We start from the raw sequence: 8,957 nt of genomic DNA, 5'->3' as shown, positions 1-8,957 counted from the left end.
AGAGGAGGTCAGAAGCAAGAGGTTGCCACCTCACCCCTGTCACCTTTGAGAACAGACAGAGGCAAGTACACCTCTCCAAGGTGTTGATCACAACCTGCACCACTGCCGGTCTCGGTTAAAAAAAGGAACAAATTAACGGCGTGAAAAAACCCCTTATTATAGGATGTATGAAATACTCTGGCCAGCATCCAACACACAACTCGCACACAGGCTTAACGCAGAGCATATGTTTCAGTCTGCCATTAACTGGATTGCTGGAGAATGCTTTGCTGTGTTGGGATGGGGGCTGCGGTACAGCCTGCTCTCCCTCCGGCGACAGATCCTCTGAGCTGGCTTCTGGGAAAGGAGCAGGGTTACGGAGAGCTTCGTGGATGCAGCAGTAGCCAGCTGGGGACCCCTGGCCTAGCTTGATATGATCATGTCAGGATGGCAATAGTGACTGTGCATCTCCAGCACCAGAAGTATTTGCTCAAAGCTTCTCTCAGAAATTTGTTTTTGTCCACTAACCTTCCCCAAATTTAAATATAGTCGCTCTAGACAGGCCCGTCCCTGAATCGAGACTCCAGAAATCCTGTGCTCCTGCTCGTCCCTAACCCACGCCTTCTCTGCAGAGTGCTCCTGACGGTCTCTTGGAAAAGCAGATTTTTGCCTTTGCAGCTCCAAGGGCTGAAAAAACATTTAAAATGATGTTTTAGCTTCCTGCAGCAGCTGACAGCTTGAAACAGCAGCCCTATTTAAGCTGTGCCTATTCAGTGGAGCTCTGAAACAAAGATGAACGCCTGAATATCAGTACTGCTTAACTAACGATAATGCTCCCCAGAATTCTGGCAAACACGCAAGTGCCACGGTGCCTCCCAGCTCTCAGCGGGTGCCAAACCCATCCCACGTGTTCCCTGCCCGAATGTCACAGTGTGCAGCACCCCCTCAACTTCCACCCTGCAGTAAAGACACAAAAACTGGAAACACGAAGGCTGCATAAACCAAGCTTTGTATTAAAAAACCCCCACCCACCACCAGCGCATGGTGTTCTACCTCTATTATTTACGCACTAAAAATACAATTTCACACTGAAAGATACCTCTGTAAGTAAAAATAGATGAAACCACAGGACACAGTGCTCAGCTGACTGCAAAAGAACAGGGTGTTAAAATCCAAGGAGCTACCGGTGTAACCTGAGGCCCTTTTTCCATAGTATCTTTAGGCTACAACACTCCGAGGTTAGATCTGGAGTTTATGAAGATTCAGTTAGATCTGAAGTTAGATCTTCCAGATTTATGCTGGAAAAACCCTTGTGGCAAAGGAGCATCAGGAAACAGTGCAGAAACAGCTTGCTGCCCCCAAAACCACTGGTCCCCATGTAGCTGATACTGGCATGACAACATTCTGGACGGAACAACTGGATCCACACCACAGCTCCTGCCAGTCTCCGATGGGGTGACCAAAAAGGCTTGGAGCATTCATTTAGCAGAACCAGGGGACCACAGAGACACGACTGCATTTTGTAAGTGCATCAAGTGGAAGCAAAGCCTAGAGAAACCACATCAGCGACAACACATCAGAGTCTAAACGTGGACAGCTTGTGCTCCATAGTGAGTAGTTTAACCATTAGAGAAGTCCGTCTCTGGAAGGGCCTTTTGACAGTAGCAGTGGGAGCAAAATAGCTAATTGTGAGCACACTAAGCTTATGAAAGGGTCTGCACGATACGGTTTCCTGCGATAGCACGAGGATAACCCCGAGTCCCCTAGGAGGTCCTTCCCAGCCTTGTGTCCAGCCAACACAGCCTGGTTTCTATCAGAGGTATTGTTTTGTTTCGCCTCGGAGTGCCAATCCCAGCCACTCCGCACAGCCTGCAACAATTCCAGCAGAAACTACACACTGTAAGACTTAAAAACACCTGCAGAGGAAGGACTTAGAGAAGCAGAGGGATGCCAAGACGCACAGTTAATAGCCAGGGAGCCTGGGAACCAACCCTGCTAGCCCCTGCCTGCCACAGGAGGTTCCCCTTCAGAGAGAAGATGCTCTGGCAAAACACTGGCACTGTAACCAGTCCAAAGCCTTCTACCAAACCATCCTTGAACCTTTGTCTGCATTATCTCCTGCAGTTTTAACATACTGTCATCCCCCCACTGCCTCTTCCAGTCTGATTTTTGCAGCAGTACTGCAGTTCTATGTTTGTGAAGTTATCACTCCCCATTGCAAAGACACCTACAGCGTCAGGCTTTAGGTGGCAAAGCCATACAGAGGGAACAGGGAGGCTAGAAGAAACACTTCTTTTTATACGGAAATATTTTGCCAGCTGCAACAGAAAAACAATACATGGAAGCAGCAGCTTAACGAGACCCAAGCAAAACACTGAGGCTTTTTGAACCCTTCTTTTGTTTCTGAAGGGCTTGATTCAAAGCCTCCTGAAAGCCAAGCAGTTATTTGTATTACTTGCGTGATGAGATCGGCCTGGAGCACCTTTCCTGGACGGGGATTTTGCAGTGCCAGGTGTCACGTGCAAGACCAAAGAGGATGTGTCACAGTGAACTTGTCTTCCACAGCCTTTAGACGGTTCTCCTTCACGGGGATACGAGCCCAGTGACTTAAACACATCAAGTTTAGCAACCAATCCCCTACTTAGGCTTCTGACACAGATTAGCACAGATACCCAACGTTTTCTTCTCTCAACCCACTGCCATGCCCAGCACCACTGTGGACCCAACTTCCTTGTTACACGTACGTTCTGACAAAGGCAGAACAAAGACACGGTGCAGTCCAGAACTGACTGACAAACACAGCGAAGGGGCACCTGCAGCATGAATTTAATGTCAGCAAGTGGTGTTATGCGTTGAATCATAGAACATCTCTACCTGTATTCCTGAATCTTATTCTGGAAATGATGCCCGAGAAGAGTTTAACCAATCATTGCTACTCAGGTACCAAGCCAGCAGCTGCCCACTGTAAACCAGCAGCTTCTAGCTAAATCTAGGACTTTGATGAGGCTGCATCATCAGCTTAGGAACCTAATTGAATGGATACAACTGTTTTAGTTGTTTCCCATCCTCTAATTTGCTTCAAAGTGACACATTTTACTGAACCGATCATCTCATAAGCCAAGAAGGCGGCAGACACAAAGAAGAAATAAGTTTTAAGTTTTTCCACACCTATAGCTTTGTTTTGAAACACAAATAAAATATTTACATACCGCACCACCAAAACAGAAAGGGCAGAAAACACCTAACAAGGTCACTGTCCCCAAGAGAGGAAAGAGGCTTTTCCCTTTCAAACTCTAACCCACGACGGCAGAGGATGAGCCTTTGTCTCATTCTAGCAACTGATCACCAACAAGGTTTAGGAATTACTTCCACGCAGGACATGTGCACGTGGGCAGGCAAGTGCCTCTGCCTGCAACGATCCTGCAAGCTCAAGAGCCTGAAGTGGGTGCAGGCACTTGTGCACTGGCTCAGCAGCATTTCCGAGCTCTGACGCGTTCATCTGCTGCTTGGAGACGCGTGCTGGGGCACAGACATGTCCTACATAGGCAAGTGGATTGCTGGAGCTGATAACCACAGGCAGCACTCTATACCCTGCACACATCTTTGGGTCCTACACAGGCTCCAGAGGATTTAGACTCGAATTTTGCTTATCCAGAATGTAGCCTTACTTTTAATTAAACCCTTACTGACTTTCAGAAAGGCTCTTCAGGCTTTTTAGTCTTAGCCTCTAGTGCTGGGCAGGGCAGCAACTACACTATTTTTTTAAAAAAAACAACAAACAAAACAACAAAAACGTGTCTTTTCAAGTTGTCAGACAAGGAGGGTAGGCTGATGTCTCCAGTCTGCACAGATCAAATTTGGAGTGCACAATTCCTTCATATGCAGTTGATTATGCCATGCAGCATTCCAGTCATTAGGATGCGGTTCCACCCTGAGTGCCAGCAAAGCGTTTCTACTCATTCGATACATCCCAAGAGTTTGTGGAACTCCATGTTGACAAAAAAAACGTCTCCAAGACTGCTTTGGTTAACAAGATTTACCCCTCCTACTTGGTTGGGCAGGATAGGGCTGGTTTTGCCAGCAGCACGGTCAGCTAAACAACCTTCACCTCCAGCTGCTCATACCCATTCTCAAATTGTCCGTCCTAATCGCACTGCTGTAACTGTGTTTGCTGGCATGGTGGACTGGTTCAGGGATCTGGCTGGCTATTTTTCATCTGGATGTGAGAAACCTCCCATCCAAAGCACATCTGCAAAGACAGCTGTACTAGAACAACCAAGGTAGCTACAAGCAGAAGGAAACAATTTCAGCTTTGCCATCAAGATAAATGTCCGTGAAACCCCAGCACTAGTATTGTTTCTGCATATAAAAATGCAGCTGTGGTGATCTGGAGCTTCCCAGGCCTCTGTAGAAGACAGAGAAACGCTGACAGAAGGTAGTCACAGACCCTTCCACAAGAGCGACGATTGCTCAGCACGTCTGGGTTTCCCAGCACTTTTAAGATGACAGCTTTCACGACATCTGATGGAAGAGATTTTAAATAAAAGAGGGGGAAAAAAAAAAAAAAAGAAATGGCAACTTTTTGTTACCTGACACTGGGATATCTGAATCGGGCATGTACAACAGCCAGGACAAAAGCAATTCCTTCCTGCTGGCTGAAAAATGAGCTTGACCAAGTAAGTGTCCAAAGCACGGTTAACCTACGTTTGTTGACTTGGAATTACATTATCTCTCATACTTCAACTGGAAATCTTTAGGCCAGAGTGTCTACATGACTCCGAAAGGCAGCTGGGTGCAGCAGCTGCTCGGAATGTTTGGGATGAGGTGATACATATGCCCACCTCTGCTGAGGGAAGAAGGAAAACCCCACTGTCATGGTCAGCAGTCCTTTCCTAGGCTCCACAGCGCATCCTGGGGATTTTCCTGGTTATTTTTCCAGGCTCTCGGGAAATATCTGCTACAGGTGTTGGACCATCAGTTCAGCAAAGGCCAGGAAGCTCTTCATGCTCTGCTTCCTACCCAATGTGCACGTCTCCTCCAATGTGTCGGACTCTAGCAGGGCGCGTTGGCATGACAACGGCAAACATCTAGCCAGATGTCAAAAGCCATTGCCAAAGATGCTCGGGGCAGCCCCACTTCAAAGTGATTCAAGTCAATTTTAATTGCATGTAGAAGTCAGCGAGCAGGAAATCTCGTTTGAGGTTACTGATTTTAATCTGAGCTTATACTTGTTTCTAAGAGAGGGTGAGTCTCAGACTCACATGAATTAAGACCTGTTTGTTTGCGTCTGAACACGGCTCAATGCTATGGTGGGGTTTTTTCCTCAGCTATAAAGGAGAAAAGTGATGTATATTTAAGCAATTCTACAGCTGACATAAATTTGAAATCTGAGTCTTTCCAGGGTGTTTTCTACTTCGTGTTGCTAGTGTATACCCCCTTGCATGTTCACACAAATGCAATTTAAAAAACAGAAATAAAATGATGTCTTTACGTGCCAAATCAAACTAGCAAACATGAAGTTGAAAAGGTTTTTAGAACGCAGAAAAGCACTCAAGACAAAAAAACCCACCACAACACCACTGAACTGAGTCAACTCTTGAAATGAATCAGCAGCTTGAGACCGATAGCCTTTTCTGGGGATGAAGTCGAAACTTCAGAGAAGTTGCAATCTCAGAGAATGCTTTCTCACTAGAGAATTCTTTCTTGCTAGTTCAGTTTGTAACTTGATTACGAGGAGCCAGAGAGGTAAGGAAGAAAAAAAACAACAACAAAACACAAAACTGAAAAACAAACTACTACATATTGGGCAAGACAAATTACCTTTCAGAAAAAGCCTGAAGAACAGCCTCAACATAAGCAACGCTGGCTGCTTATATTTTGCAAGACACTCACGTATCATTCTGCTGTGCTTTGAATCACTTCAGAATTTCAACAGATGCTCACAGCTCCAGTATTTTTGTTTTACAGCAAAGAAAGGGCTTAGCGATCTTAAGGGTCTTTTCCAACTTAAATGATTCTACGAAATATTTATTTAACTGCACAAATAAACTCTAAGTGAAAACTTGCACTAAGAGTTCCTTCTAACATTCCAGGCATTTCCCCTGAGGAAGGTGCACATGAACTGGCAACAAGAGTGCAGAATCCCACAGCTCATACAGAGAAGAAACACCAGCAATACTCTAGCCAGCTGAAATCCGAAGTAACTCAGCAGCAAGGACAAGGTTCATCAGTGAAACTAGAATTAAGGGAAGTGTTTTCAAAGAACAAAGTAGAAATACATAAAACTATAGTTCTGGGGAAGAGAGGTATCTCATTCCAGTGACTGGTTTCAGCTAAAGTCTGCAGAGGAGGTTTCAGACCCAAGAAGACACTTCGATGATTGTAAATAATGACTGTACATAACACTCCCACCCCTGGAAGTGTTCAAGGCCAGGTTGGATGGGGCTTTGGGCAACCTGGTGTAGTGGAGGGTGTCCCTGTCCATGGCAGGGGGGTTGGAACTGGATGATCTTTGAGGTCCCTTCCAACCCCAACCATTCTGTGATTCTATGATTCTATAAATGAAGGGTTGGTGGTTGTAAGGGAGGAAGTCAGTAGTGTTTGGCATCACTCTGTGCAGCAAAGACAGTGAGAAATAACACCCACGATTGGGTCACACACTTAAGAACAGCTGCCTGAGAGAGGAGCAAGCAGTGTGAGAAAGACACTCCTCCCAGACAGTGAGCTTCCCACTACAGCCAACACCCTGGGACCAGTTAAGCACATCTCCTCTCTCAGCCCTCCATGAGGAGGATAGGCAGCCGCTGCACCGTCCTGGATGCTTCCTGCCAAACTGTCTCAGGGACAGAGGCGCCCACCCCTCTACCAGAAGTCGCAAAGTGGGGTAGGTGGGTGGCACAAGTCATTTCACAGACATAGCTTCTTGGTTTCAAAGAAGCAGTTGATGCTTATCGCGAGTTATCAGAGCAAAATCAGCTTCGCACACAGTGGCCCTACTTCTCTTGCAATACAACCTTTGTGATTTATGGAGGACTTCGGTTCCAGGAGCAGCCAGGAGACCAGGCCCCTGCGGTGTGAGACTGCTGAAGTGACTTCCATAAATCTGTTGGAGAGTGTTCAGAGGAGGGCCACAAAGATGATCCAGGGCTGGAGCACCTCTGCTACGAGGACAGGTTGCGGGAGCTGGGATTGTTCAGCCTTGAAAAGAGAAGACTTTGGGGGGACCTAATAGCTGCCTTCCAATACCTGAAGGGAACCTACAGGAAGGCTGGGGAGGGACTTTTTACAAGAGTGTCCACTGATAGGACAAGGGGAAATGGGTTTAAGTTGAAGGAGAACAGATTTAGATTAGATCTTAGGAAGAAATTCTTCAGGACAAGGGTGGTGAGACTTTGGAACAGATTGCCCAGAGAAGTTGTGGATGTCCCCTCCCTGGAGGTGTTCAAGGCCAGGTTGGACGGAGCCTTGAGTAGCCTGGTCTAGTTGAGAGGCGTCCCTGCCCATGACAGGGAGGTTGGATTAGATGATCTCTAAGGTCCCTTCCAGCCTGTGCCATTCTATGACTCTGTGAGTTATCCCTGCACCTTGCAGAAACTCACGTGACAGGGCTGTTAATGGTCTGTTTGGTCCAGGCAGCAGAAGCCAAGAAAACGTTCATTAATAAACAGAAGCTTGATGCTGGCACTAAGCCCCTCATGAGAAAGTGGCACAAAAGAGCGGGTAGCTTTGCACTTTCTTGTTTTACAAGAGGACAGAAAACAATTTTCAGAACCCTAATTCAGGCAACTGTGCACTCGATCAGGTAACTCTGCATCTTCCCGTTTACAAATGCTTCTGGACAAATAGGAGCAAAGAGGAGTCTGTCTTCAACAAAACACAGATTGCTCGTCTGCCCTTCCACAAGGCGCCTCCGACGCACAGCATGGGAGCTCTTTTCTCCAAAGTACATGCATCCTGGTAGCCAGTTTTATTTAGTGTATAGCCTAGTTTAACTGAAGGGAGCTGGGTCTCTTCAGCTTGGAGAAGAGGAGACTGAGGGGGGACCTCATTTATGTTTATAAATATGTACAGGGTGACTGCCATGAGGATGGAGCCAGGCTCTTCTCACTGGCATCCAATGATAGGACAAGGGGAAAGGGATCTAAGCTGGAGCATAGGAGGTTCCGCTGAAACATGAGGAAGAACTTCTTCCCAGTAAGGGTAACAGAACACTGGAACAGGCTGCCCAGAGAGGTTGTGGAGTCCCCTTCTCTGGAGATGTTCCAAACCCGCCTGGACGTGTTCTTGTGTGATCTGATCTAGGTGGTCCTGCTCCGGCAGGGGGATTAGACTAGATGATCCTTTGAGGTCCTTCCAATCCCTGACATTCTGTGATTCTGTGATTAACAGCATGAAAAAACACGTGCTGACAAGAAAAAAATTCCATCGGCAAGGGAGGAACAGCTATCAAGTCACCTGGGGAGTTAGAGAAGGTTTTTTTCTCCTTAAGACCTTGTGTACAGAACTCAGACCCAGGGATCGGCACTACAAGGTGTTTATTCCACTGGAGAAAGTGGAGCTGTCCTCGCAAAGCAGCTCAGCTCAGACAATAAAAGCTTCGGAAAGACGCAGTGGAAGTTTCAGAGGAATGCTGGACTGCAGAGGGGCCAGAAGCATCCCAGAAGAGTGAGTTGGGCTGTCGTTTTGAATTGCAGTGATCTTTGCAAACACAAGTATGACCACGCTGTGGTTTTCTCAGAATTACGGATGAGTACTCCTGTTCCTAGTTCGGACATGGGTGAGGAAGCAGGTGTTGGGCCAATCTGCACAGACAGTAGGCAGGCAATTAAAACAAGCTTCTTTCCTCCAGCAGTTCTGAATAGTGCCATCTTTTTCACCTCATTTTCCTGGGTAGATAACTCCAAATGGATTCCACCACACTTACTGGCTCCAGTTGAAAAGCAGGTAGGTAACTGAGGTACAACATCATGTTATCAGTT

This window comes from Tauraco erythrolophus, chromosome 11 (assembly GCF_009769465.1).
Source record: "Tauraco erythrolophus isolate bTauEry1 chromosome 11, bTauEry1.pri, whole genome shotgun sequence".
In the NCBI taxonomy this organism is placed as follows: domain Eukaryota; kingdom Metazoa; phylum Chordata; class Aves; order Musophagiformes; family Musophagidae; genus Tauraco; species Tauraco erythrolophus.
This window is presented reverse-complemented; position numbering follows the sequence as displayed.